Source organism: Cebus imitator, unplaced genomic scaffold (genome assembly GCF_001604975.1).
Source record: "Cebus imitator isolate Cc_AM_T3 unplaced genomic scaffold, Cebus_imitator-1.0 Scaffold68, whole genome shotgun sequence".
NCBI lineage: Eukaryota > Metazoa > Chordata > Mammalia > Primates > Cebidae > Cebus > Cebus imitator.
Window position 1 is genome coordinate 870,165 of NW_016107383.1, and position 13,955 is coordinate 884,119.

A 13,955-nucleotide genomic window follows, 5' to 3' on the forward strand; every position below is an offset into this window, starting at 1 on the left:
AAAACACCTGCTTCTTTTTTAATCCCAACATAATGAAAAAGAAGGGGAAAAAGTATAGGGAAGAGAAATGCTAAGATATAAAAAATAGTTTTCATAGAATATCAGGCATATGTAATCAATATTAGCATAAATAATTCCAATAAAAAATAATTATGAAAAATACTTATTGACATTATTTTTATAATTGAGAAAGCATTTCTACTCTGTGATTCATTTGTCAACATCCACAAAGCAAAAGGGGATATGACAAGCGTTCTCTCTTAATTGAGACAGAGAGACAGTGACAATGCTATACCCTGCAGCCTTTTGTTTATGCGTACATCTTTTTGTGATTTATGTTTTTTCCAAGCAAATGTCAGGTATCACTGCCAATATATGAATATATTACAAGTTTCTGAAGAAGTGAAATACATTCTAGCTGATGAATAAAATAGAAAGCTATTAATAAGGTTGGGTAAATAGTGCTCAAAGCAGCCTGTTCATGTCTCCCCCATAAAATCATTTCAAACAGAATGTAATGACTTGTAAACTCTTTTTAATAGCTGGTAGGTATGATGAAGTTATAATTTGTAGATTAAAAACTCATTGCTATTCATTCCTTCTCCAAAGGTTGAAACCCAAGAAAACTATAAAGATAATAGATATTATCCAAAACTTTATATACACATATAGGTATACAAGAAATTAAAAATTACTTCGATAATGGTGAACTGTTAGAAATGTAAACAAGATTGTTATATAATTGTGATCACAAGTACAGGGGCAGGAGAGATCAGAAAGGAGGCTTTCCTTAAAAACTCAGAGGATAAGAAAAGAGATAAATTGTAAGAAAGAGAAAAGGGACAAATTATTTAGTTAAGAAATGCGCTTATTTAATGTAATGGTGACAAGAGGGAATGTGTTAGAGGAATAAAGCAAAACTAGCTTTTTAGCCATGTCCTATCTCTTCAAACTTCTGGTTAGAAATAATAAATGTTAATTCTGATCAAATTCTGTTGTCCAAAGTCAGTCACAAACTGAGTTTACATGCAAGATCAAGAAGCATAATTCCATCAAAAGAAGGTCTACAAATTAACTGTTAAAAATAATGCTACTGACCACACACCTTCACATAGCATCTTTACATCTTTTACCTTTTTTTTTTTTTTTTTTTGAAATGGAGTCTTGCTGTGTCACCCAGACTGCAGTTCAATAACAAGATCATGATTCACTGTAGCCTTGGACCTCCTGGGCTCACACAATCCTCCCAGCTCAGCCCACTGAGTAGCTAGGACTACAGGTGCATACCTAGATAATTAATTATTTATTTTATTTTTGTAAAGACTGGGTCTCACTATGTTTCCCAGGCTGGTCTCAAGCTCCTGGGCTCAAGTGATCCTCTCTCCTTGGCCCCCCAGTGTGTTAGGATTACAGGCATAAGCCACTGTAGCTAGCCACCTATTTTAATTTTGTTTTTCCATGCTTTCTCATTAATATTTTGACTAAGTTAATTTACTAATTCTCTCATCAATTATGTCTAGAGTGGTGTTAATCACATCCTTTGAATTAATAGTTTGACTGGTTTATATATTTTCTAGCTCTAGCATTCTTTTAAATTTTGTTCTCACCTGAGAGTTCATTTATTTTTTTCAGTTCTCAGCCAAATTGTTCATGCCTGAATCCATCTCTTTAAACATGTTTAGCGTAGTTCCTGCCATCTGTCTCTGATAACTCCCCTAACTGAGGTCCTGTGCATCTGTTTCTGTTGTTGGCTATTTCCGCATATTTTCAATTCATATTATCTCTTCTTCTTATGGGGATGATTCTCTTTGTTAAAGTGATGGACTCTGGAATTAAGGAAAAGAATGAGTTCATGTCCATTGCGGAGACATGGATGATGCCGGAAACCATCATTCACAGCAAACTAATACAGAAACAGAAAACCAAACACTGTATGTTCTCACTTGTAAATGGGAGTTGAACAGTGAGAACATATGTGCACAGGGAGGGGAACATCACACACCAGTGTCTGTCGGGAGTTGGGGGACAGGGGAGGGATAGCATTAGGAGAAATATCTAATGTGGATGATGAGTCTATGGGTGCAGCAAACCACCTTGGCACATGTATACTGTATACCTATGTAACAAACCTGCATGTTCTGCACATGTATCCCAAAACTTAAAGAATAATAAAAAATATTTTTAAAAAGAAATAATTTTAAAGCAAGAATGGTGTGATTTTTTTCAAGATGTTTGCTTTCACGGGGTGTATAGGGAAATGGTAATGTAAGATCATTCAAATCCAGTTTCTGAGTATAAGACTTTTGTGGGAATGACCACCGAGATGACCCGAAGCTGGACAGCAGTTCCCAGGAGGGTTAGTTTGCTTCTTTATCATCTTACCCTGAGGGTACATCCCTCCAGCCTTTACTCTTAGTGTATTCTAGTCTCCAATTTTTGCTCCCTGATCCTACAAGTCTATCAGAAATATTGCTTGTATTCCCTGTGCTTATTTGGAATTGGTAAAGTCCCAGGAGTAAATGAGCTCTCTCAAGGGCAAACTTGTGTCTATGCAAAAAGTCTTATCTCAGTTTTACCTACTAATTCTTATCTTTATTTATAGTTTCTTAAATATTTTATATTATTCTAAAATATATTTTTCTGTATTTTTTGTCTCCAGTCGGAGAATTTATTTAAATTACAGATTCTGACTCACTAAATTGTCAGCTTTGATTTGTCATATTGATTCATGTAAAAATATTTACTTAAGTATTTTGTTGGCAATATAGTTGTTTTTATCTAAACTTGTTATCTAAACATTATAGAGTGGTCAGGCACAGTGGTTTGCACCTATAATCCCAGCATTTTGGGAGGCCAGTGCAGGAATATTGCTTGAGCCCAGGAGTTCAAGACCAACCTAGGCAACATAGAGAGACTCTGTTTCTGCAAAAATTTTTAAAAATTTGCTGTCCATGCCTGTAGTCCCAGCTACTCAGGAGGCTGAGGCAGGAAGATTGCTCGAGCCTGGGGGGTTGAGGCTGCAGTCAGCCATGATATCATCAATGCTCTCCAGGCTGGGCAGCAGATGAGACCCTATCTCAATAAATAAAATAAAACATTACATAGACTATTATCCCCCAAATTACTTTCTTCTTCTTCATATAAACTCTACAGTTTCAACTTATAGCCATCTCAGTCACCAGATAATACAATCATAATGTGTTCATTATCAAGGAGTTTATTGCTGTTTTTCTAAGTGTCCTCTCCTGCACTTGGATTCCAGACATTCTCTCCACTCAGAAGCTAGGATGACTTTAGGGTTCATTTTGTTTTTATTTTTTCAGGGATCAGAGTGCTGTGCTACCCATGGTGCAATGTGTGCAGACAACTCATGTACAGCCAACTCCCACCTTACACTTAAAGCTTTTCAACTTTATGGTGCACTGAAAGCTTTATGATGCTGTTAAGCAATGATGCTGTTTCACATGAAGTAGAAACCATATTCTGAATTTTAATTCAAAATTCTTTATAATAATTTTATTATAAAATAGGCTTTGTTTTACGGGATTATTCTCAACTGTAAACTAATGTAAATGTTCTGAGCATGTTTAAGGTAGGCTAGGCTAAACTATGATGCTTGTAAATTAGGTGTATTAAATGTACTTTTGATTTACAATATTTTCAACGTACAACAAATTTGTCAGGACGTAACCTTGTTGAAAGTTGAAGGATATCTGCATTTTGTTCAATTTTCTAGATATATCTAGCTTGAAATTAAATTCAGTGTTAGTTTCACCATCATGGCAGTTTTTACTGTTTAAAAAAATGTATTACTTTGACAATTTAAATTGTAGGAAACTTTTATCTGGTTTGAATATAAATTGTCAGAAATATATATGCACAGATTTTCAGCCTATTTGTGGCTTCACCTTCATTTTCTTAATGATGACTTTCCATCAGTAGATTTTTAGAACATGGATAAAGTCTAGTGATAAATTGCATATCTGTAATAAACTTTAAGTTTCAAAATATGTTGCCTATTTTTTTCCTGTTTGTTTTCCTGCTGGACTACAGAAACCAAATAAGTTCACTTATGATTTGGATATGTGATTTTTTCTACTTTATACTTTCTAAAAATTACTATAGATGTATACCTACTTCTGTTGGGCTCTTTAACATAAAGAACCTTTAAATCAGCACGAATTCAGCAAGAATATCCTGTAGATCTGCTAAGAATTTAGCTGCTTACTCAAAGGAGAAACTAAATTTAACTAAACAGCCACTTAAGATTGTTTTTGCTTGATTTTTAGGTAAATAATTTTAATTAAACACTATTGATGCAATCTGTCATAGGTATATTGATCTTCAATTATTAATAAAACTGCCTACATCAGCCAAATATAAGCAAGAAAATATCTATTTATGAGTGTATTATAGATGTATCTATATGATTAATTTCAGATCTGTCAAGAGTTCACAAATAAAGATGGCTTAGATTGCTACAGTGTTTTTTTTTTTTTTTTAGTAAAAGTCAAAATGTCAAAACTATAATAGGAAAAAAATGAAGCTAAAAGGGGAGCCAAATTTATTCAGATGAAATACTTTATGCCTTTGAAATCCTTAAAGCAAACTTGAAGCAAATATTTTTATAATTAACAAACTTTTGATTTTAAATTATAAATGATATTTTTGATAAAACTAGTTTTCAACTCTGCGCTCTTGTTTAGATCTGCTACTTGATTTTTCCTGGATTGAATGAATTTTTACGGCTTCAATCTCAGTTTCGACTACTTTCAAAACTCTAAAATAAACATTATGGAAAAAACAATACTCAAACTAAATTGTCTGCAACTTAAAAAGGAGTTTTATTTCATGCCAAGTCAATCAAAGTAGAGAAAATTTGCCATGTTTTACTTAAGAAAAAAAAAAAAATACTTATTCTGACTTTAATCCCAAGATAGTCACTCTGTTTACTTGTCTTCATTTTGAAAATCTTCGTGTATCTCCTAGTGTAGATGCTATGAATATCTCCGCCTTATTCTCTCAGTACTCATCTCTGCCAACTGAAGACTGTTTAGTGGAAACACCTGTGACTCTGCCCGCCAGCTTTTTGCTGCATGTGACAAGTTAAAGCTCCCTAAGAAACCCTTAACCCATGGTGAACTGAGAGTTGAATAAATACTTAGTTTACTTGGACAAAAGCTGAGAAAACTGGGAGACATGGTTTACACTGCTTCCCAGAGATTCAAAAAGGTGACTTGCTTGATACTACATCCATTGTTGGCTCCCTTGACTTTCCTGTCTCACTTCTCCACCCTCTCCCCAGTGTTGAGGGATCACTTCCCTCAAAAAAGTACTTCCATTTGAATCTTTGTTTCAGTCTTGGCTTTTGAGGAAAATCAACCTAGCTCATTTTCAAAAATATACAACATCCTGTTTACCATGCAGACTTTGAACTCAAAGTTCCATTTATTTCAACCCAATCAAATGATATACAACTTTTTTGAAAATAAAAATTTTAAATCAACTTTCTTAGAATTTTATCGGATTAGAGAATTTCCACATCTCAAGATATTATCAAGTTTATAGTTTTACCATACCATTAAATAAATTCTAAAGTATTAGAAAATCATGTATGTTTTATTTTCAAATGCTAAGCTTTATCTTTGGATTGAATTTCAAAGCAACAGAAGTGTGGGTGATACCTTCTTAGTCTATTTTCAGGCCATATAGATATTAATCTGACCAAAATAGTTTCTCTAATGTTGTTGTCCTGTCATTTTCATGAAACAGCTAATAAGGAGAAAACATTGTTTAAAATTATAGGATTCCTCCACTGCCTCATTGTTACCTCTGTCCAAAATGCTTTTAGAGAAAAGATAAATCACTATGTGTGTTTTCCTTCTGGTCTTTTTTAATATAGTAGATAACCCAGCCAATTTTCTCTATATCCCACTTACATGTGATTTGATTGTCATATTTCTTGAACAGACTTGGAGATATTAATCAAGGAACATAGGCTAGGTGCAGTGACTCATTCCTGTAATGCCAGCACTTTGAGAGGCTGAGACAGTTGGATCACTTGAGGTCAGCCATTCCAGGATAGCATCGTCAACATGGTGAAACCCTGTCTCTACTAAAAATACAAAAACTATCCGGGCATGGTGGCAGGTGCCTGTAATCCCAGCTACTCAGGAGGCTGAGGCAGGTGAATCGCTTGAGCCCAGGTTGTGGAGGTTGCAGTGAGCCGAGATCTTGCCAGTGCACTCCAGCCTGGGTGACAGAGCAAGCCTCCATCTCAAAAACAAACAAACAAACAAACTAAATATGTATATATATATATATATATATATATATACACACACACACACACACACACACACACACACACATATATATGAACATATTTAGAAGGTCTCTAATAGGGCTTTTCTGCATTTTTATTTTATTCTATTTTAGTTTATTCTGTATTGCTTTGGTAACAGACACAAATCCCTTGGTAACCCATTTCCTTCTCTGTATTACTTGTGAGTTGAGTAGTCTCAAGGGTTTTGCTAAGTTGCAAATAAGCAAACTTTTTAAACAGCTAACAATCAGCCCATCAGTTTAGTAGAATTCCATTGTGGTTTTAGTTGAAAAGTCAATGGGAAATTATAAAAAACCTGTAGGGATTTAATTTAGATACTGTAAACTCAACCACTTGATTATATCGTAAGTGGAGGAAGTAGGCCATTTGATTTTTTGGTGTTTAAGTTAGAATAAAACCTTTGGAAAGAAGAAACCTTGCTTGTATCACTAACTTTGTTTGTAGCAATCCCTATTTGTTGAATGAATGAATGAATGAATGAATGAATGAATAAAAGAATAAATAAATGAAAGTATGGCTTTTGTATGTAGATGGGATGAGGATGACCGATAATTTGCTTTATTTTTCCTTGTTTTTATTTTGTTTGCTTATTTGTTTACATAAGCCCAAAGTTCATTTTAGACTAATTTGTTAATTGTAGCTTCTATCCACTTCAGCCTGATTTTCATTTTTGTGTTTTACGAGTTTACAAGGTTTTAACTTTAAACTTTCTTTATGCTGTGATCCGAACTTGCTTTAAGTCAGATACCAGCTGTGAACAAGTGGGCTTCTTTATTTGTAAAAATCATGTTAAGATCTTTATTCTTTTTATCACTTACCTGTATTCTACCTTGCAATTTAATATCCTGTACAAAGTAAGAGCATGGTAATTTGAGATAATCTCACAAATAATAGTTCAAGAAAAATTTCTAAATTATTTATGAATGATTATATGAAGAATAACGATAGAACTTTAAAAAGTTTAGAGAGCTTAGCTTTGAGGAAAGTTGTTGTCCTATCTTATTATAACTCTAAACTATTTTACTGCCTACTTCAAATGTTTCAGGATTTTTTCACAACAAAGAAAAGCTTTTTTTTATTAAAAACTTAACAATGCAAAATATTTTAATCGTTTATTTCATTTACAGAGCCATTCATTGACTTCCAAATGCAGTAAATTTCATTAAACTATGTGCATATATATGTGGTTTTAAAATAATATATTTTCCTCTGACTAAGGACTTGCTTTTCAATTTTATTTTGATTCATATCTTAAATGCAACATGACACTCCAGTGGAAAATTCTAATAGATTCTGAAATGTCAGATTTTTAAGACTTAACCTGTGTCTTTTGGATAATATTTTAAAAATGCTACAAATATATAATCTTGTGTGCCTATAAGCAGTGGCAATAGTAGATCTTTGCTCCACTGACACTCTTAAGGGTCTCAGCTGCTGCTGTGTGAGGCACTATGTCAGGCCTTTTGCCAGGATGGCTGATTTAAACAGAGTGAATCAAGTAAGCTTTGGCTCCTGCTCCAGGAATTTATTGTACACTTGGGTAAGCATCACATGACTGACAGCTCTCAAGCATAGTGCATCATGAGAAAGTAATACCCTGGTACCTCTCTTAGTTCCTTTGAAGAAATGCCCATATGCCAGTTTGGGAAACTTAATAATCAAAATCTTATCTTCATATCCATCATCATGAAAACCTTTAAGGGAGAATACTCTCTTATTTGATCGCCCATTTTAATGGACTTCTTTAGGATTGAAGCAATACTGTTGATTTTCTTATTTATAAGCTGTTTATATGACTATAACAAAGCTAGAGATTAAAATAATAGCATTGTATGTTTCACCATCTTTTATAGAGGCCTATCTATATATAGACAGATAGACCGGTAGATGGATATACAAGAGAGAGAAAATTGCTATTCTTCTTGGAAACATGTAAATTTATATAACCAGCCTAAGTTCATATGTTAGAACACTGAGACACAGTTTTGAAATAGTTTATCCTCAGACCTTGTATTAGTTAAGGAAATTTACAATCATGGTGGAAGGGGAAACAAATGTCCTTCTTCACATGGCAGCAGAAAGCAGAAGTTCCAAACAAAAGGGGAAAAGCCACTTATAAAACCATCAGATCTCATGAAAACTCACTGACTGTCATTAACTGCTTTCATGATTCAGTTACCTCCCACCAGGTCCCTCCCAGGGCATGTGGGGATTATGGGAACTATAATTTAAGATGAGATTTGGGTGGGGACACAACCAAACCATGAGACCTGGAAGAAGAAAGAATCATGGCTATAAAAACTAACTTCAAACCTTGCTTCACTTCACCAAATCTCATTTAGGTAATAGAGAAGTGGAAGCTACATGTTTTTCAAACCTGCTTGTATTTAATATATATGTGTGTATGTGTATGTATGAATAACCAGCCCAAAATTGTTACCCAGGATACACAAGAAGCTGCATATTTTAATGCACGTGTAGGAGAATAACTGCTTTTAAAAAGCTAAATGTCTGTCCTTCAATGTGTACAAAATCAAAAGGCATCTGTGATACATAGAATTATCACCCCCAGGAAGGATCCTTTCTTTAATCCTCACAACTATAAAAAAGATGATATACCATGCCAATGAGTAATTTAATTTACATAACAAAAGGGACACTCATTGCGGGTATAATTAAATTTACTGATCACTTGACCTTAAAATAGATTATTCTTCCATTATCTAGGTGAGCCTAATGTAATCACTTGGGCCTTTTAATCATATGTACAGAAGGGTAAATCATTAAAAGGTGGAATGAAAAATATATGACAGAAAAGGAAGTCAGACAAATTCAAAGCCTAGCAATGACTCCTTGATAATCTGTTGCAAACCTGGAGGTTGAGGGGGTAAAGTGGAAACCATGAGAAAGAACATAGCTAATCTCTAAGAGCAGTGAATGCTCCCCACTGAGCCAGCAAAAAGCAAAGAACTCAATTCTATACTGAGATCTCTGCTTTTTATGTATTGAAATAAATTCTGTCAGAAACTGGGTGATCTTGAAAGAAGAAACTTTCCCAGAGCCTCCAGCAAGAAACCCAGCTCTGCTGAAACCTTGATTTTAGGCCTTCTGAGGCCCTAAGGGGAAGACCCACTGTGCCATCCTGTGCCCAGATTTCTGACTGCTAAAAATGGTAAGATCACAAATATGTGTTGTTTTAAACTGTGAAATGTTGTGATAATTTTTCAATGCATCAACAGAAAACTACAGTATCTCCTGAAAAAATTTCGTTAAAAAATTTAAATATCTTACTGCAGAGCTAGTATATCTATAGTATGTTATTTATAATTAATATTATATAAAAATTAGAGCATAATTTATTTTATTTATAATTTTTTTGTTGCTGTTTTGCTCCCCCCCCCACCTCCCATTGGATGACTAAGATATCTGGGAAGAATATCTTGGTCTAGCCTAGGTGGAAAAGTTTCTGTGAAGGCCTACTACATAAAAATATATTTTCCATGAAGTATTTCACTTCCAATTTCAACAGAACTATTCACATTAGCTTTATAACAATTGCTCTAGGAGTAAAAGATAGGTCTAATTTTAATTCATATTTTTAAGATTTATTTTATTTATTTTATTAAAGTTCTATTTTTTAATTAGCAAATGCCTTTGGTTTTTTTATGAAAATAACCAATTGAACATTTCTAAAAATAATAATTTTTTACAGTTGATGGAAACAGAAATTGATCAGTTGATTTTTTAGGAAATGTTCTAATCAATTATTTTATAGATGATTGAAAAATAATCCATAAAATAAGAGGTGGTATTTATATTTCCACTACAATTTAGCACTTGTTAACTATTTAGACATTAACCTCTTAATCTGATTTTTCTTGTATATAAAATATATATAATATATATATTTCTTGTGTATAAATGTATATGTATATATAATATATATGTCTTATATATAAATTATATATATATTTATATATAAATAATTTATATATTATATATATTATATATTATATATATTATATATAAATTATTTATATATTATATATATATTATATAATATATATATAAATAATGTACCCATATATATATAAAACAGTACCCATATTACGAGGTTGTTTTGAAAAATAGAAACAATATTAGTAAAGGTATGAAAGACTCATAAATATCAAAAACTTTCACAGAACCAACTCATATGATGGTACTTTTACTTTTACTACTAATTCTTGGGAAAATAAATACTCAAAGACCTCTTACCCTCTGTAAAATTTATTGGCTTCTATAGGGGTCTACTACTGTGAATCACTGGGATCCAATTTTTATTTAGCAATTTTTTCACAAATGTATGGATAGAAATTGCTCAGGGAAACTAATTATGTTGTTTATTATGAGAAATAAAACATCTCAATATTTGGTTATATTTACACATTCACTTTATGTCCTTTTAGGCATCCTAGTTAATTTTTTTAAATTTGAAAACTGAATTAGATGAATTAGGTCTAACAGATGTCTTTTTAATTGGTGATGATAAACCTTCTCTTATTTTGTGGTGATAAGTTACATTGAATTAGTAATGTGAATTTTGCCAATACAGAATTTAGCACTTCAGAAAACCAACCAGGAAATTATTTTCCAATGTGTAATTTAGACCATATAATCTCCTTCATCTCAATACTGTCATATGCACAATAGTTACAAAAACATGACCGAACATTTAACCTGTCCAAAATATAAAATAAGACAAATGAGAAAGGTATTATGTTTACTGCTGCCAAGGGAGATGGAGTTCAACTACTGAAAATTTTAAATGTTCTTTATTGTGCCAGTATAGAAAAGTAGATTGCTCTGTTTGTTTGTTTTCTAATTTTAATTTCAGACTTTCTGATCCAAATAAACAGTGTTGAATTGGGCTCAATTAAAAGTCTATATTTGTAAAAACTACATTAACTCAGATGGGTATATAATTTTTTTATTCACAACTTTTAAGTTGTGTTTTATTTTGTAGACAATTGGATTGGAGTCAGCAAATGTTTACAAGTAAAGGTACTATGGGCATTGCTGCATGATACTGGCTTTAAAATAATTAGCTATGCCAACGTGATGAAATATGAATACAAGAAGGAAGAGAGAGGCCTGAATGAGAGATAACGTAATGAATGTTTCCCAGGAGGCTAAGTAGAAGATGACAAAAATCTGAATGAGGAGACGCTTGTAGAGATGAAAACGTGGTAGAATTTGCAACACTTTGGAAGATAAATTGATAGGAGTTGAATACGGGAGGTGAAAGTAAGATGTGTGAAGGAAGAAGTAAGAAATACATTCCATTACTGTAAGTGGATGAGTACAAAAGTGAAGCTATCAAGGAGATTAAAATATACAAAAGACATAAATTTGAAGAAAACTGAATTCTATTCAGAGTATGAGGACTCGGAGAAAACTTTCCAGTATACAGGTAGATGGCAGATAATAACCATGAAAAAAGTTATAAAGGAAATACATCAGCAATTATTTGAAGGGAAAAATTATTGTGTATGACATAGTTTGGATGTTTGTCCCCTCCAATCCCATGTTAAAATGTGATCCCCGTTATTGGAGGTGGGACCTGGAGGAAGGTGCTTAGGTCACGGGGTGGATCCCTCATGAATCACTTGGTGCCATCCTTGTGGTAATGAGTGAGTTCACGTAAAAGCAGTTGTTTAAAAGAGCCTAGTACATCTCTTGCTCCCTCTCTTGCCTTGCAAGTCATCTGCTCACTATCTGCCTCCTGCCTTGAGTAAACAATTCCTGAGGCCTCACCAGAAACTGGGCAGATGATGGTGCCATGCTTGTACAGTATAGCCTGCAGAATCATGAGCCAAATAACCCTGTTTTCTTTATAAATTACCAGCCTTAAATATTCTTTTTTAGCAATGTGAAAATGACCAATACACTGTATCGTGCATTAGTAATGGAGTGAGAAATTGTTGTTGACAGGAGTCAGTTGAGAATAAATCTACCCTAGGTCTTTCCATGGTGATTATGGATTTGATTATTATCATAGCAACTAGAAAGAACTTAAACTAAACTACATCTCAACCAAGCTTTCTCAGCTTGCCTGTTTAAATTCAATATATCTCAGACAAAATTTCTTATTCCATCCCAAACCTCTTCTTCATGTTTAATGTCCTCATTTCAGTTGACGGCAGGCAGCCCCTTCTTTATTATTGCTCAGGCCAAAATTTTGGAACACTTTTTACTCCCATTTTTCTTCGCACCCAAGATCTAGTCCATTAGGAAATTGACTCCATATTGAGTTTCTCTATAATCAATCTTCTCATCACCCTCACAATTACCACCTTCATCTGAACCACCATCATCTTGTCTAGACTATTGGAATAGCCTCTGTTTTCCTTGCTTCTAAAATAATAGAAAAAGTGATGCTTTTATGATCGAAGTAAGATTATCTCACTGATATTCTAATCCTCCCCAAAATTATCACGGGAACCAGGGTCAAATTCCTTACAATGGCCTGCAAAGTCCCATCTCTGTGACCAGTTTCAACCCTTTCTCTCATTTCATCTACTCTGCCTTAGTCATACTTGGATCCTTGCTTTCATTTTTCACTCAAGACGTGTATCTTAGTCCATTCCGACTACTACAAGAAAATATTTTAGACTGCGCAATTTTTAATGATACAAATTTATTTCTGTTATCTCTATGGTTCTGGATGCTTGCAAGTTCAAGATCCAGATGGTAAAATGTGGCTCTCTGCTCCACAGCTGCCACCTTGTGGCAGCACTTTCACATGGAGGAAAAGCAGAAGGGCAAAAAGGAACTAACAGACTTTCTCCTGCACTTTTACATGAACACTAATCACCTCCTAAAGGACCCATCTCTTAAAACTGTTAGATTAGGGATTGAATTCCAACATGAAATTTGGAGCGACACAAACATTCAAAGCATAGCAGTATGCTTGCACTGTAGGATATTTGTTCTGGCTTGTTTGCCTGGGACAGTTTTTCTTCAAATATCCACATGGTTAACTCTCTCACCTCCATCACAGTTTGCTCACATGTCACCTTTCCAATAAGGCCTACCTTGACCACCACTTAGTACTGAAAATTGACATTACCCCAGTCTCTATGCTGTCAACTTCATTTTCTCCATGATATCAGGATCCATTTTATTTATGTTGCTTATAATTTATTGTCTGTCACTTTCACCAGAAAATCAGTAGGTTTTCAATAATTATTTGTTAATAAATGCATACTGCTGGCTTCTCCAATAATTATTTTTGATGAATAATTATAATGTTTTGTGTTATTACTATAATTAACAATATGAAACAATATAATTACTAATACAAAAATGAGTAAGTTTAGTATTATGCTGTTATTATTTAGGAAGTAGGAAAGTGCTTTAATAACTGTACAATATGCCAATACAATGGTATGGTAACTATTATACAGTTATTAAAACATTTTTCTACTTGTTATTTCACTTTTATTCCATCTATATAATTTATTCTTATTTCTTTCTTTTTTTTTTTCCCATTTATTTATTTTATTGTATTTTAGGTTTTGGGGTACATGTGAAGAACATGCAAAGTTGTTGCATAAGAACACACGTG

General features: G+C 33.4%; 1 long non-coding RNA gene across 1 annotated transcript in view; it reads left to right on the forward strand.

The window, feature by feature from the left end:
* Nucleotides 1–1,198: 1,198 nt before the first annotated feature.
* LOC119471649 overlaps nucleotides 1,199–13,955 on the forward strand; it is a 19,427-nt gene continuing 6,670 nt past the window's right edge. The window contains exons 1-2 of the long non-coding RNA XR_005200708.1: nucleotides 1,199–1,279; nucleotides 3,331–3,336. This is a non-coding gene — a long non-coding RNA (uncharacterized LOC119471649). The remainder of the gene's footprint in view (nucleotides 1,280–3,330; nucleotides 3,337–13,955) is intronic.